We start from the raw sequence: 14,752 nt of genomic DNA on the forward strand, positions 1-14,752 counted from the left end.
TGTCCCGGTGCTGTGGGTGGGTTCCCGGGGTCCCGGTGTCCCGGTGTCCCGGCGCTGGGGGGTTCCCGTGCCGTGTGCCCGCCGGCCCACAGGGGGCACTGTTGCCGTGCGGAAGCGCCGAGCGCCCCGAGCCCGCCCAGCCCGGCCCGGCCCCGGCCGGGGCTCCCGCGGGGCCCGGTACTGCCGGGGGCTGCCGGGGGCTGCCGGGGGTGTCGGGGGCTGCCGGGGGTGTCGGGGGCTCCCGCGGGGCCCGGGGGCTGCCGGGGGTGTCGGGGGCTCCCGCGGGGCCCGGGGGCTGCCGGGGGTGTCGGGGGCTGCCGCGGGGCCCGGGGGCTGCCGGGGGTTGCCGGGAGCAGCGGGGACCTTGCAGCGCCCGGACCCGCCGGTGCGGCCCGTGTGCCGGCCCGGGACAGGGGGAGCGGCCTTGGAGCCGCCGCTGCGCTCGGTGCGCGCGGCAGAGCGAGTTTGTCCTGGGACAGAATCCCAGGATTGTTGCGGCAGGGACATTAAAGCTCATCCCGTTCTCATCCCATGGGCAGGGACACCTCCCACTGTCCCAGGCTGCTCCAAGCCCCAATGTCCAGCCTGGCCTTGGGCACTGCCAGGGATCCAGGGGCAGCCCCAGCTGCTCTGGGCACCCTGTGCCAGGGCCTCTACACCCTCCCAGGGAACAATTCCTTCCCAATATCCCATCCAGCCCTGCCCTCTGGCAGTGGGAAGCCATTCCCTGTGTCCTGTCCCTCCATGCCGTGTCCCAAGTCCCTCTGCAGCTCTCCTGGAGTCTCTTTAGGTTCTGGAAGGGGCTCTGAGCTCTCCCTGGATCCTTCTCTTCTCCCGGTGAACACATCCAGCGCTCTCCCATTTAACACGGATGTAGGTTTCCCTCAGCCTGGTTTTCCACCCCTAGATACCTTGAGGCCGGCTGTTCCTCCCTGGACTCAAAGCTCCTTCACCGGCCACCTCGTATCCTCCACCGTGCCAACATCTGTCAGCCCCGAGAAAGTCTGGTTTTAAACTAATAACAACTGTATCGCAGGTTTTGGAGTGCAGGATTTTATTTCCTTTCTCAAATATTCATTACAAACACAGATTGTGCTTCATTGGAAGTGGCCTTTAATGAACAGTATTCTTGTTTGCGTACAAGGAGCAGCTTCCAGTGCCATTCCCTGACAGTAATTGTGGGCTGAATGGAGCCGGCACAATGCTGGAGCGCCGTTAATGGCTATCCTGTGGATTGAGTGCTCCACTTTTGTCATTATCAGGCTGCTTTTTAAAATGCAGAAATTAGTTGGGCCAGCAAAGAGTTAATTACATTCCTTGTGACAGGAAACCCTCAAAGCACATTAATTGTGGAGAATTCTTTGTCTTTCATACAAAGCAGAAATTTGAAAGACCTCAGCAGATGATATCATAGAGGCAGTTACTCAGAGCATCATTTAGAAGAGAAAAAAAGCAGTGATGAGTGCAGGAGGAATCCCTCCTGGTACGTAACTACAGCGAGCTGCAGGATTTTGGGAGGCACGTCCTCATTTCTGTGTCACTGAAGGAAAAAATAGGCACCCAGAGAGAGGCTGTCTGACTCTGCTCGTTTCCCAGCCTCACTTTTTCCTGGCATTTCTCAGTTTCTAGCGCTCATGTCTTGGCAAAGGCATGTAAAAACAATCTCCCAAACTTCCCAAGCAGGCACATGGCAGCCCCAGGTGCCAGCGGCTCCGTCCCCGGAGGGTGCGACGGAGCGGGAACAGCGTCACCTCTGTGCTGTGCCAGCCTGGCCTCTCTCTGGCCAGGTATCTCCAGGGGCAGGGGACAAATGGAACACCTCATCCCCCAGCTGGAGCAGGGAATCCAGCAGAAAAACCCCAAAGGCGCTGTCTGAGTTGGTTTCACACCAAGCACAAATGAAGGCACCGTGTTCCGCATGCTGGCATTGCCACGAGACCTGCGAGGGGTTGTTGATTACCAGGCTGAGGAGGAGCAGAAATGATCAGCACAATCAGAGACGGTGTAATTAACTGCAGTATGTAAAAAATAAATCAAATAACTCCTCTCTAATGATCACACGCCACGCTGAGCTGGGGGATTCGTACTACAGGTCACGTAGGTTCTGCACGGGGTGGTCCAGCGGGGGCAGGGGTCTGGCAGCCCAGGGTTGGGACATCAGGGAAGACGATAAGGACATCCTCACTGCTGTTTTGGGGAGAGGTGGGGGGCTGGCTCACTCAGCCCATCAGCCTGGGTATCAGGGAGCAGGGAGGGTCCCAGTGCCAGCTGGGCTGGGCGGTGAGCTGGGAACAGCAAGGTGAAACCACCGCTCACCTTCACCCCTAAACACTCTCCCAAGCCTTTGTAGGTGGAGTTGGACATGGACAGCCGTGGTCTTAGGACCACTCTGAACCTGGTGGCTCCATTTCGGGGGCCCTTGTTGCCCAGACTGTGGGTGCTGATGGCACCAGGGGCTCCTCACACCAGAGGTGTTTTCGTTAGTGAAGCCGTGAGCTGCAGCAGCACCCAGACATCCAGTCCTGCTGACTTTACAATTAAACACAATCAAATATGCAAAAAAGTTCCAACCAGTTCTGCAAAATAATTCAGCCCTAAAGACAGCTTGAAGAAAAAGAGAGGAATGGGCAACAAAACCTTGTTAGGTAGCTCCATTAAAAAAGAAAAGAATTGGATGTAGAGAGGAAGAGTTGCAGTGGCTGGGCAGCACCACGCTGGTTCCTGCTTTCCAGCAAGTAAGATTGTCCCAGTGGCAACAGGAATCTGGAGGATTTCCCCCTTTTCTCACTGTTTTTCTGGCTCTGACCCTGCACCATAACGCTGATAGAGTCCTGACCCTTGCAGGTGAGGAAAGTCCAGGGGTTGGGGTGGAATCCTCAACTGAGCGATCAGTGCAGCCCGTCCTTCACTGTCAACGCATTTACAGAGCGGCAGGGGGCTGAGAAGCTGGGTAGTAGTGTAAGGCAAAATTAGGGCGTTTGTTCAGTTATGGGTTAACAGAGCTTTTATTTCCGTTGGAGCAGCCAGTTCCCGCTCAAGGCTGGTTTTTTCAGTTGTCACAAAGTTTCTCCAGGCTTATTGGCTGATTTAGCTTAACTAAGTCAGAATCAGCTGGATAATGTGCCTTGCCAAATAGGCCAGGCTTTTCCCATTGCAAATTATGAATAAACCTCCCCCCATTGAAAGCAGGAAAGTTGATAGTGATCACACTTCTAAATGCAAACTCCAGAGAGGGACAGATTGGGCACTGCTGTACTTGGGGTTTACAGGGAAAAAACCAGGCTTCAGTGAACATTTTTTTATATAAATATTTTCCATTTGGATTTAATTAATTGATTTTAATGCAAAGTATTAATAGAGTAAGCCAATATTGTCGTTACTGCTGTGTACGTTTCTAACAGGATTAGCTTTCCTGAAATACATATATTATTATTAGGAGTCAGGGAAGCCCCTGGATGCCGTGGGAGCCCCCAGGATGCGGCTCTGCTGCTCCCTTCTGCCTGCCCTGACCCACCTTCACCTCAGTGGCTGCACTGGAGCTCACACCAGCAGCTGGGTCTGTCTCTGGGCTCTCCCCGGCTGGGAGCACAGGAAATTCCGGCTGTCACTGCTGCTCTCCGTGAGGAGACAGAACCCTGTTCCAGGGGAGGACAGCAACCACCTGTGACAGCTTTTGGGCTGCTCTGAGGGTAAATTTATGCACTGCCAATTGATCTCTGCTGTTACTGAGCCCGACAGTGAGACAAAGAGATGCTGTGAAAGTTGAGTGTGGGGAGTTGTGAGAATGCAGGGACACACACAAACCCCCAGGTGGGGCGAGACCCGTGGCTTCAGCCGCCCAAGGCTGCTTCCCCAGCCCTTGAGATGAGGCAAGACAGAGTGTGGGAGCTCCGGCTTTGCTGGCAGCCAGCCCTTGGCAGCAAAACAGTGATGCACATAGTTCATTTTAAATGTTCAAGGTCTGCGTGGAACCTAAAATTCAGCTCAGCTTCGCAGGAGGCTGCACAGAACCTTGTGCAGCGTTGTCAATAAAACAAATGATTTCCAAGGTGGCAAGAAGAAGGAACAGTTGACCCAAGGGCAAGCAGTTGTGGAGGACCCACAGTGCTCCCTGCCTGGAATGTGGGGCGTTTAGGGATCTAAATAATTCAGGAGAAAACTCCAAAGGTTATGGAGATACGTGCTTCACTCCAGCTCACTCCTTCTGTCTCCCCATTTGCAGAGCTGAACGGGGATAAATGGTTTGAAGATGTTATCGGAGTTCCTCTCGAACACCTCTTGTCACTGGAGGAGCCTCCAGTGTCCCTTTTATCTCCATCAGAGGCTGCTCTGTCTGGTGAGTGAAAGGGAGGGAGGGCTCAGCACAAATTACACTGGTAATTCTTTTCCAGAACTAATTAACTTAAAAGATACTGTACTGATTGCAGAAAAGGTGTTAACAGAAGCTTAAGAAGTTGAAAAACAAAATTAATCTGCATTTGAGAAAGGCTCTCCCTTTAATCTCCAGCTTGTGATGTACCAAATGCCCCGAGTGGAGCAGACTGAAGCAAATAATGGATCTGGTGATGCTGGGGGGCCCGGCAGGCAGCAGCTCTGCCCACCTCTGTTTGGGAGCAGGAAGGGATTTTAATGTTTGCCATGGATCTCTCTTCCCACCTAACAGCTTGGTATTATGGAAAAAAATAGTGCCAGTCTTTGAATATTATTTTCACATAAATTCCTTATAAATCGTAAAATGAAACTTTTAAACCTGAATCCTTTAAATTTGGGAGCGCTCTATATTTCAAGGCATTTCGGATGTTGCTGGTAATATTTCTCTCTCTCATCCTATTTCCCTGCCCTGTCCCCGCTCTCCTTTTCCATCCATCCTGCTTTGCCCTCTGACTGCAGTAATATCTCCGAAGCTCTGCATTTACACCCTCGATGGCCCAGTGTCACTGATTTACACCCGGGCTGGGGACACCACCGAGCCTTGGGGCTGAGGCAGAGCACTTGGGGGTGGGGTTGTGATGCGGCCCCCCAGCCCGGGGGTGTGCAGGGCCCCGATCCTGGCTCTGTCCCCTGCGTCCCCTCATGCCAGCCCCAGCCTCTAATGAGCTTTCCTGATGGAGGGTGAATATCCAGAGGCTAAAATGGGTTTATATTTTAGCACTTCTGAGCAGCTGATTTGCTCTCAAAGCTGTGAAATCTGGGAGCTGGCAATTAATCATGTGCCAGTCCTTGCCTGGCCCTGCCTTGCCTTGGCTTCCCTTTTGCTTTCCCACACACTGGGATGTCTGGGTCATAATGGGAGCCCACTGTGACTGTGGGGCCTGAGGTCACAGCCCGTGTCCCACTCCGTCCTCAGGTTTCTCATTGCTCACAGTTCTCAGTGTGATAAAGGAGTGCATTTTCTCAGTTATTTATGGAAATAAATGTATTATGGATTTATTTAGGAATACTGTCACTCCTAGTTTGCATCTGGGCACTTCTGGGCAAAAAGTCCTTGGACAAACCCCAGATGAGTTCCCAAGGAGAGGCCAAGGTGACGAAGGCATAAGCACGAGCTCGTTTAACCAGCGTGGACCATACACTTTCCAGGAACTCTTTACTAATCAATCCAACGTAAATTATTGTTTTGTGCTGCCGTTAAGTAACCTCTGCCAAAAAATTAACCTGTAAGCTGTTTGACGTCCCAGAATAATGTATCAAAATGCTGCTGGCATACTGATCCCTCCCCACGCTGTGCAACAAATCAATTAGGCTACCAATTCCGTTCATTAGAATTCATTTAAATCTCAATTAAAAAGTTAATTAAAAGTAAGAGTGAGAAGGAAATCATGTCTAACATTCTTATTAAACTCAAATCACCAAATTAATTTTGAATCCAAATCAACAATCAGAAGTGGAGATATAAAGGAGAAAGGGAAAGCCGTGGGCAGGCTGCTCTGCCGTGGCACGGGAAGAGGCTGCGCTTTGGTGCTCCCAAAGAGGCATTTTGTGGACCGTGACGCTGCTCAGAGCCCTGTGCCTGGCATTCTATCCCATTTCATTTTAAAATACAGTATATCTGGTTTCTGGGATGAATTTGTCTCTGTCAGACTGAGCCTTCAGCAACCCCCTGAGTTCAAACGGCTCCTGCTCCCACTTGGCTCCTGTCAGCTCACCCCAAACTTGGTGGGTTGTTTTTCCTTTCGCTCCTGTGTTATAGGAGGCTTCTCTGAAAAAAGGGATCCCGTTTGGGATGAAGGTGCCCTCGGTGGGGGCCGTGCTGCCGACAGCCCCCTGTGCTGGGGTGGTGGCTGTGGGGGAGGGGGCTCCCCAGCCCAGGCATCCCCGTCTGCGCCGGGTCGGGGTCTGAGCGCATCCCGCTCCAGCCGGCAGGGTGGGGACCTGCGACTTCTCCGAGATTGTATTTAATTAGGACACGGACCTTTCCTTCCTGCCTGGGAGCAACGTACTCATTTCTGCTGTTTTCTTAAGGTCCAAAAATAGAGCCTCTCGGCCGTGAGCATCCTCCTGACAAGCTCCAGAAGCCTCAGCCTGATTTCTGATGCAGTTCTTGGCACTGAGGTCTGGGTGGAGGTGGGCAGGGTCCACCCAGCCTCTCAGTCTCATTAATCATTTGGCTTTCCCTGGCTGCTCGCAGCATCTTCTGGAGGAACCCTTCTCTTTATTCATTCAGACAACCCTTTGGATTAAACAGAGCCAGCTAAATGTCAAACCAAATCTGAGTCTTGATGCAGATAATCATTTCAATAATATTTCTCCATTTGTGCCCAAACACCAGGGGAATAAAGCTTTTCTGCTGTCAGGTAGTGTAAGACTGCAGTTGGTGTAAATGCTTGACATTGAGCCAGATGGCTTAGCCGTGCTGCAAACATATGTTCAACAAGCAGGCTTGCACACATTGGAATTTTATTATTTTGCACTGGTGAGACATGGATATTTATTTACTTGACCCCCTTTGGTGTCACTTTGGTATTAAAACAATCAGTTCTGGCGTCTCGGAGCCGCGGGGCAGCCCGGCCTCAGTGCCCCACGCTGGGCTCCGGCCCCGGCGGAGGGAGCAGCACCCCAGCTCCGAGGCGTTCCCTTCCCGGACAAGTGTTTACTCTGTAATTATACCAGTAATTTCCCCACTTTTTTAAGGCCGGGGTCTCTTGACGGGTGATATATTATGCTCTGTCAAGTGCATCCCAAACATCTCGCTGAGATCACCAAATTAGAAAAAAATAATCAGTGCAAAGGGGAAAAAAATGAACAAGATAAAAAATTAGAATCTTTGGGTGGACGCAGCAGCAGTGACACCGCCACACCGAGCCGAGCAGAGGCAAGCCTTTTTTTTTTTTCCAGGCTGATATTAAATAGCCAGACATAAATCTCAGTAATTTCACAAAACAGCACCGGAATGGCCTGGCACCCAATCCACAGCTCATTAAAAACTGTAGGAAGCTTTCTCTACCTCACATGTGCTCTGGGCTGGGCTTGCATCGAGTTTTGGATCCCAGTCCTGGTGCTGAGCAGAGTGGGTCCTGCCACCCCGACTGCTCTGACACAACCACAGGTCCTGGTGTGGAGAAGTGCCCAAATGCCAACCTGGTGGCCTCAGACAGGGCAAAGCCAGAGCACAGCCTGAAAACACTGAGGGCTTGGTCACCCAGGGTGGGATCCTTGAGCTCCTGTCTCTGCTCACCCCCATCCCCACCGGGCACCTCTTCACAGAGCAACTTCACAGAACCCCAGACTGGTTTGTGTTGGGAGGGACCTCAAAGCCCATCCCATTCTCATCCCATGGGCAGGGACACCTCCCACTGTCCCAGGCTGCTCCAAGCCCCATCCAGCCTGGCCGTGGACACTGCCAGGGATCCAGGGGCAGCCCCAGCTGCTCTGGGCACCCTGTGCCAGGGCCTGCCCACCCTCACAGCCAAGAATTTCTTCCCAATATCCCATCTAACCCTGCCCTCTGGCTATGGGAAGCCATTCCCCCTCTGTGTCACTGCTGATGCATCTGGCTCCTCCACCCACACTATCTTCAGGTCTAGAGAGAGACAGAAAATAATTCAAACCACTATCCCATCTTTGCTACTGGATGTTTAGTGAAAATCAGGGAAAAACACTTCTTGTGGTGGCAGTCGGAGCAGGTCAGTGCAGGAGCAGAGGTGAGGACAGGTACAACCCCTGCTCTTTCGTGAGAGCCTCGCTTCGGCTCTCCACAGGCTCCCTCATTGTTGTCTGGGGCTGGGCTTGTGCTATTTTCAGCTTCAGGGGCCAAGGCCCATCCATTATTTTTGTCCGTAAAGTGCCAACACATCTGGGATGCTCTTTAAATAGTCATAATAATAATAATAACCGTGCTGCTCCCAACAAAGCTTTGCCCCTTCCCTGCTCCTTGCGCCGAGCGTGCTGCAGCAAATTGTTCAGCAGCTTTGTGGCAATTGAGTGGCACATTACTGGGGGCAGGGTGACCCCATGCCCTGGGGACAGCGTCCTGCCGCTGCCACCTGGCGCTGCCACGGCTCCTGGCATGCAGGGATGGAGCGGCTGCTGCTCTGAGCTCTGCACAGCCCCAGGGGATGGGCCATGGCACCGACTCCCCATCGCAGAGCTGGGGCCACTCCGTGCCCTCGGGAGCCGTGCTCGCCCCTTTCCCACCGCCACTGTACACCCAGTCCAGCTGTTGATTAACTTTTAGGAAGGATGGGGATGGGTGATGTGTGACCCCCAAAGGCTGGCAATGCCCCACGCCCTCTGCGGCACGCCCTGGCGCCATGGGCACCGCCGCGGTGATGCATCGCCCGTGCCCAATGGTGCGATCCCAAATTGCACAGGCAGGATGGTAGATTTGTTGCATATGAAACAGGATTATCCTTATTATGAGATAAAAGTCTTTTCTTCCCAGTTTCTGACTCTTCAGAGGGACAAAAGGGCACACACAGATGGGTGCAGTGACTAAATGAGTTCTGCCGTGCTGCGGTGGCGGATATGGAGCTGTCGTGTTTGGATGCGGCCGTGCTTCCAGAAGTTCTCATTTCCAGCTAATCAGCACTGCTGAACAGTCAGTTTGATTTATATCTGTTGATAAATCATTCTTCCTTACCAGTGTTCAGCTGGGCTTCGGTTGGGAGCAGAGGTGCTTCCTCGAAGTGCAGGCAAGACAGGAGGATGCTCTGGCACCCTCAGAAATGTCCAGGGCCTCCGCACACACCATATGCGTTTGGGGGTGACAAGAAAAGAATGCACCAGCGTTTTCACCAGTGTTTGGGGGGCTTGGGTTTCCTTGTGGTCAGAGCTCTCTGCGTACAAAGCCAGTGCGCAGCTGCAGCTGGTCCTGGCACATCCCTGGTGGGCAGCGGTGCTGGGCACAGTCCCGGGGCCATCCCCCGATCCAGCAGCCTGAGCTGCTGGGGGGAATGTGGCCGTGGTTCCTATGTCTGCCTCGGGAGCAGCCATGGGAAAAGCAGAAGGAAATGGCTGGCAGGAGAGATCTCTCATGAATTCTCCTATTGATTTTGCTGGGTTTGAATTACTTTCTCCCACTGAACAAACCCACCCACCCTCATTTGCGCAGTGTAAGCCCGTGAAGGGAATATTTGGAATAAAAGGCCTGAGCAGCCCTGCTGCAGCTCCAGGGATCCTGCTGAACGAAGTGCTACTGCTCCTCTGTGCATCTTCAAGGGAAGGGTTTCTGGATCCATTTAAACCCAGCTGCTATTTGACCAAGATGTGGTGCCACATTAAATCCTACATATATTTCATCTTGATTTCCCTGAATTCCCATCCTTTTAGTGAAAAGCTGGTGTGTGTTTGATATTTATACACCGGCATTGCAGAGGATCTGAGCATAACTTCGTGAAAATGGCTCTGCCAGGGAAATCTCGACTGCAATTCCAAATGCAGGTCTTGGAGAATCTCCTCAGAACCTTGGATGAGGAGTGTGGGATGGGGCTGTGCATTTATTGCCATGGCTGTGGCACCCGGCTGGTGACAGAGAGGAGGGAGAAGGGATGGTGAGAACCCAGGGAAGTGCAGCACAGGGAGACTGAGGGGTCCAGCCACACCGGGACCCCTTGTGCGCTGCAGCCAGAGGTCACCTCTCCTCCTCGTCTCTTCTTACTGGGAGCAACAAGGGCCCTGGCTGAGTTACTTCTGGGGAATGAGGGAGCAGGTCCCCTCCTCAACGACACCCTGCTAGAAAATACAGAGTAAATCACACCTGCCAATGCTTCTCCTTCAAAAAAAAATGAGCTGGAGCTGGAGTTGACTTAGGATATAGATCTCTATCCTCTCAGTCATTCGTGTGCTAGTTTTTCATAAACTTGGCTGCTTCTCGTTTGCCCTCTAATAATTCTCCGAAGGCTCATTTCCCCTGTATAACTCTGTGCAAACACAAAGTTGAGGAAAGGGTATTTAGACTCATCCTCCAGGAGTGCTGTTGTTGAGGAAATGCTTGTTTACCTACGTCAGTAATTTCCAAGAATATAATGTGCATTTGAAGATCAAATGTGAAAACTCCAGCATTTGGATTTGGTTGAAGCTCCCGTGGAATTGCAGTCTGGCTGCTGCTGGCTGGCTCCTCACCTCAGATCACCAAAACCATGGAAAAGCAAGGGATTGCTGGCTCCAACAGTGGGAGGGTTAGCCCTGAACCCCTCCGTTTGTGAAGCCTTTATGGTATTATTATTCATGAGTGAGAATTCTGTTATTAGGTCTTCCCTTGTAGGTGAGGATAAATGTGATCAACAGCAGGAGCCATTAGGTGTTCCCTACAATGCAAGTTACCTTGCTACAGTTTTTTTCCTATATGTTTTCTTATTTTTCATGTATGCAAGGAGGAAAATATTTGTATAAGTTAATAAAATTTTTTAAAATGTATTTACTAAGATTACAAAAGAATAACTCACTGATGACATGCCTGGCACACATCACACTCTCCCATCTTTTCCTGCAATTTCATGAAATCACAGAATCCTGGAATGGTTGGTGTTGGAAGGGACCTTAAAGCTCATCTTGTTCCATGCCCTGGCATGGGCAAGGACACCTTCCACTTGGCACTCCCAGTTTGCAGGGATGGACAGCCCGGAGAAGAACATCCCTGTTCTGGTGCCCCAGTACACAGAAGCATCAGGTCAGGTGTAACTGGGCAGGCGGGAGCAAGGCAGAGGGTGACACCCCCAGTCTGGGATTCCGGGACTCTGGGATTCCATGGCCATGATGGCAGCATGACTCCTAAATCCTGCGGCTGGAGGCTGGGCCTGAGGCGATTCCCGGGATGGTGTGGTGGCCGCAGGGGGATGAGGAGGTGCCCCGGGGTACTGGGGGTGCTCTCAGGCTGGCACCCCCGCCCTCACTTCGGGGTGCTGCTGTTCCTGGGGCCGTGCCCTGCTGCAGGACAAGGGCCTGTCTGCTGCTGCCCCTTTGCTGCGGCCCTGGCACGGCCCTGCAGCCCCTCCCGTGCCCATGGACCATCCTGGCTCTCTCAGCTCCATTTCCCCCTGGCATTTTGCCCAATGCCCTGGCAGTGCAGGTGCCCCATCCCATGCCAAGCCACCCGTGTCCCTTGGGGCTACCGAGGCCACCTATGGACCCCATGGGGGCTCCCCGTCCCTGTGCCCCATGGCTCGCTGGCCCTCCAGCAGGCACTGGGCTGTGGAGAGGGTGATGCCCTCCTGGGAGCCGGGCTCGGGGCGTTCGGGGTCTCCTTGTGCTGCATCCCAAGGTGCCTGTGCCCAGAAAAGGGCGGGATCACGGACAGGGCCGGACAGAGCAGCAGCTGGCACTGGGGAGGAAAGTTTGTAAAGAAAGTACTGAACACAGACTTCCCGGGGTATCAGAAGGAAAATTTATGCATCGCCTTTGAGTTCAACTTCTCCATTAAAGCTTTTTCCCTGTAATCTAGGGAGTTCTTATCTTGGTGACTTATGATGTTATGGAGGGGCTCATGCATGGAAAATGTCAATAGAAATAGTAACTCTAGAAGGGAAGGGCCTCCTAATTAGTCCCCATTTAGATTTTATGATGGCTTTGAGATCTGCTCATCCTGACAGTGCGCACTCTGGTTACATATTGTTCTAGCCTGAGGGAACCATAGGAAAATCCAGATTTATTGTACCTATCATACCAGCATATTTCATTTGCCATTATGAGCAGCCATCTCGCAATGATGCAGGAGTATTTATTACAGATTAAATTGTAGGACCTGGATGGTTTAGTGAGGTTCTTGAGGTATCATTTATGTCATTAACTGGCTCATTATCAGATCTGCAAATCTCAATTCCTTTTTTTGTGCCTTCTGTTTCCGAGCAGGGACCTGGGCTGGGCTCTGGCAGGCAGTGGGTCCCAGGGTGTGCGTGAGGCAGGAAGTACATCCATGGGGTGCTGGGTGCTGGGAGCTGGGGCTGCTCGGGTCCCTGGGGACCAGGAATCACCAGCTCCACATGGAAGCTGCCACACCTGCCCCGAGCGAGGTGTCACCCTCCACTCCTGCATGTCCCCACACCCATCCCTCTCCATTAAACCACAACTTAGAGAGGTGAAGCTGGGAAAGGTGGTGGTAGGAGAGGAGGTAATTTAACTCTAATTATTTAACAAGTCTGTTCCATGCGTAAGCTTATTACCAGCGGCGAAAGGATACGCTGGATCTTCCTCTCTCTCTCTCTTTTATGCTTTATCTCTACTTGGAGAATTATTTGAAGAGGTTTAATCCAGCCTTGATTGTTGTTGTTAATGGGCAAGGAGAATGGGTTATTCCATGTGCTCAGCTGCTCAGCTCTCCAGAAAGGGAAAGGAGCTCTCAGACACTGCCTGGCTCTTCGATTTAGTGATATTATATGAATTTATTGTTCGATTCGACTCGCGTGTCCTGCCTTGTTGGTATTTGCCCTATTTACTCTCCTATATTGCTTTTTCATAAAACCAGGGGATGGCATTTAAGTTGTTGTGTTCTTTGGTATTAAAAGGCACTCGAAACAAGCCCGGGAGCACATCCTGGATTGTGGGGTTCAGGGCATGCTCTGCTGCAGAGCCTGCCCCACTCTTGGGTTGCTGAAATTAATTAGTTCCTGTGATGGCCAATATTTGTGGGGAAGATAAAGCTTGGGAAGACAGAAATAATGCATAAAAATGCCATCTCTTCTTGCCCCTCACTCTGCAGCCAAAGGCAGTGCAAAGGCTGCGGAGGGTGTTTGCAGTGGCTGATTGCACCCCAGAGTTACTTTTGTGAAAGTGATGATTTTGGGGCTCTAAACTCGTGGCAATGTGAGGATAAATACCCCACTCCCTGGGGGTGTTCTCTGAGCTCCATAGGGCATCGTCCCAGCAGGAGCAGCTGCAGGGCAGTGCTGGAGGGACCAGGCAGGGAGGGAGAGGTGGGGGAGCCCAGCCCTATGAAAGTCCAGCACACACTCCAAATCAGGGGATTGGCACCCAAATATTCACCTGACACTGGTGCCAGAGCCAGCCCCATGGAGGCTCCTGTGCTGGACTTGTTGCTGGACCCCTTGTGGGGGGGTCTCTCCCTGTCCCTGCTCAGCACACCCAGAGCCCCCCACGCTGTCTCCTCACCCCAAGACCTTCCCCAGAACACCTGAACGTTCCCTGTAAGGACAGGCACACACCGAACCTCCAAATCCATTATGCCTTTTGGAGACCTGTGAAAATTAATGCTTCCCAGTGGCTGGTGCTCTGCTACTAATTTTATTTATTTTATTTATTTATTTTATCGAACACTTTGTGCCTGTCTTTGAACCAGAGCTGTCTGCTCCAGGGTTAAACTGTGCACACCAGGTTGAAAATAGAAGGTGTGTGAGCATTTAGACTGTGCTTTTCCTTGAAAAGCATCAGGAACCTCTAAGCTTTAAAAATGTTTAAATGAGATGCTTCTCGCTCTCATTTACACACATGCCTTCCCTCTTTATTTATTTTACGTTGTGTTTTCCTTTATCGGTCAAAAAAAAAAGGGACATTTATAAACTAAAAGAAGAATTGTTGGATATTTATCTCAAATCAGTCTTCCAACATCTGCCGGGGTGAGGAAACCCTGCACAAGAATGGCAGTAGAAGTGGCAGTGTGTGTGCGTCCCCTCTTAAGGGATATTTTCTCTTCTGGCAGCTGCAGTGCCACCAGGAAATTTAGGTATTTTGTGTGCCTGAAACCTACATCTGCAGCAGCGAGGAAAGCGCCGCTGAGCAGGGGTGGTTCGGACATTGTTCAGCTATTCCCGCGCTGGGTGTTTTAAAATGAAAATGGACTGTAATTAATAAAAATAAATAAATAAATAAATGCCTTTACCTGAGTTGACAGCAAATTACTGAGAATTAAGGGCTGAAGGAGCTGTCTCCCCAGGCTGGATACCACAGGTACCCCTGGATAAACACAGATCTGCTTGAACGGGCTCCTTGGAATAAGCGCCGCAGCTGAGCCTGCTTTGTAAGGACGCCCAGGCTCGGTCTTTGCTGTATAATCTGAATATTGAGGCTGCTCGTTAATCTCCATTCCTGGTTTAGGCTGGGCTGGGCTGTTCCGGCGGCGGTGGCTGGGTTGCCGTAGGAACAAGGAATTCAAGTAAATATGCTCAGGAAGGAGAAATGTCTACTAATTAAATGTGAGTAGCATTGATAAAGGGCCAGGGCTGGGAAAAGGTAGAACGTGATGGCCTTCCTTGTAATTCATTAGAAAATACATTTATATCTGTATCTGTATCTATATCTATATCTATATTTGTATATATTTTATATATATGGATATTATTAGAGAAATAATACAGAAAATACA

General features: G+C 51.4%; 1 long non-coding RNA gene across 1 annotated transcript in view; it reads left to right on the top strand.

Moving 5' to 3' along the window:
• LOC121670701 overlaps nucleotides 1-14,752 on the top strand; it is a 47,885-nt gene that overhangs the window by 13,086 nt on the left and 20,047 nt on the right. The window contains exon 3 of the long non-coding RNA XR_006018219.1: nucleotides 4,223-4,336. This is a non-coding gene — a long non-coding RNA (uncharacterized LOC121670701). The remainder of the gene's footprint in view (nucleotides 1-4,222; nucleotides 4,337-14,752) is intronic.

This window comes from Corvus kubaryi, unplaced genomic scaffold (assembly GCF_017639235.1).
Source record: "Corvus kubaryi isolate FWS band 111438036 unplaced genomic scaffold, C.kubaryi_AGA036_p1.0 37396, whole genome shotgun sequence".
In the NCBI taxonomy this organism is placed as follows: Eukaryota; Metazoa; Chordata; class Aves; order Passeriformes; family Corvidae; genus Corvus; species Corvus kubaryi.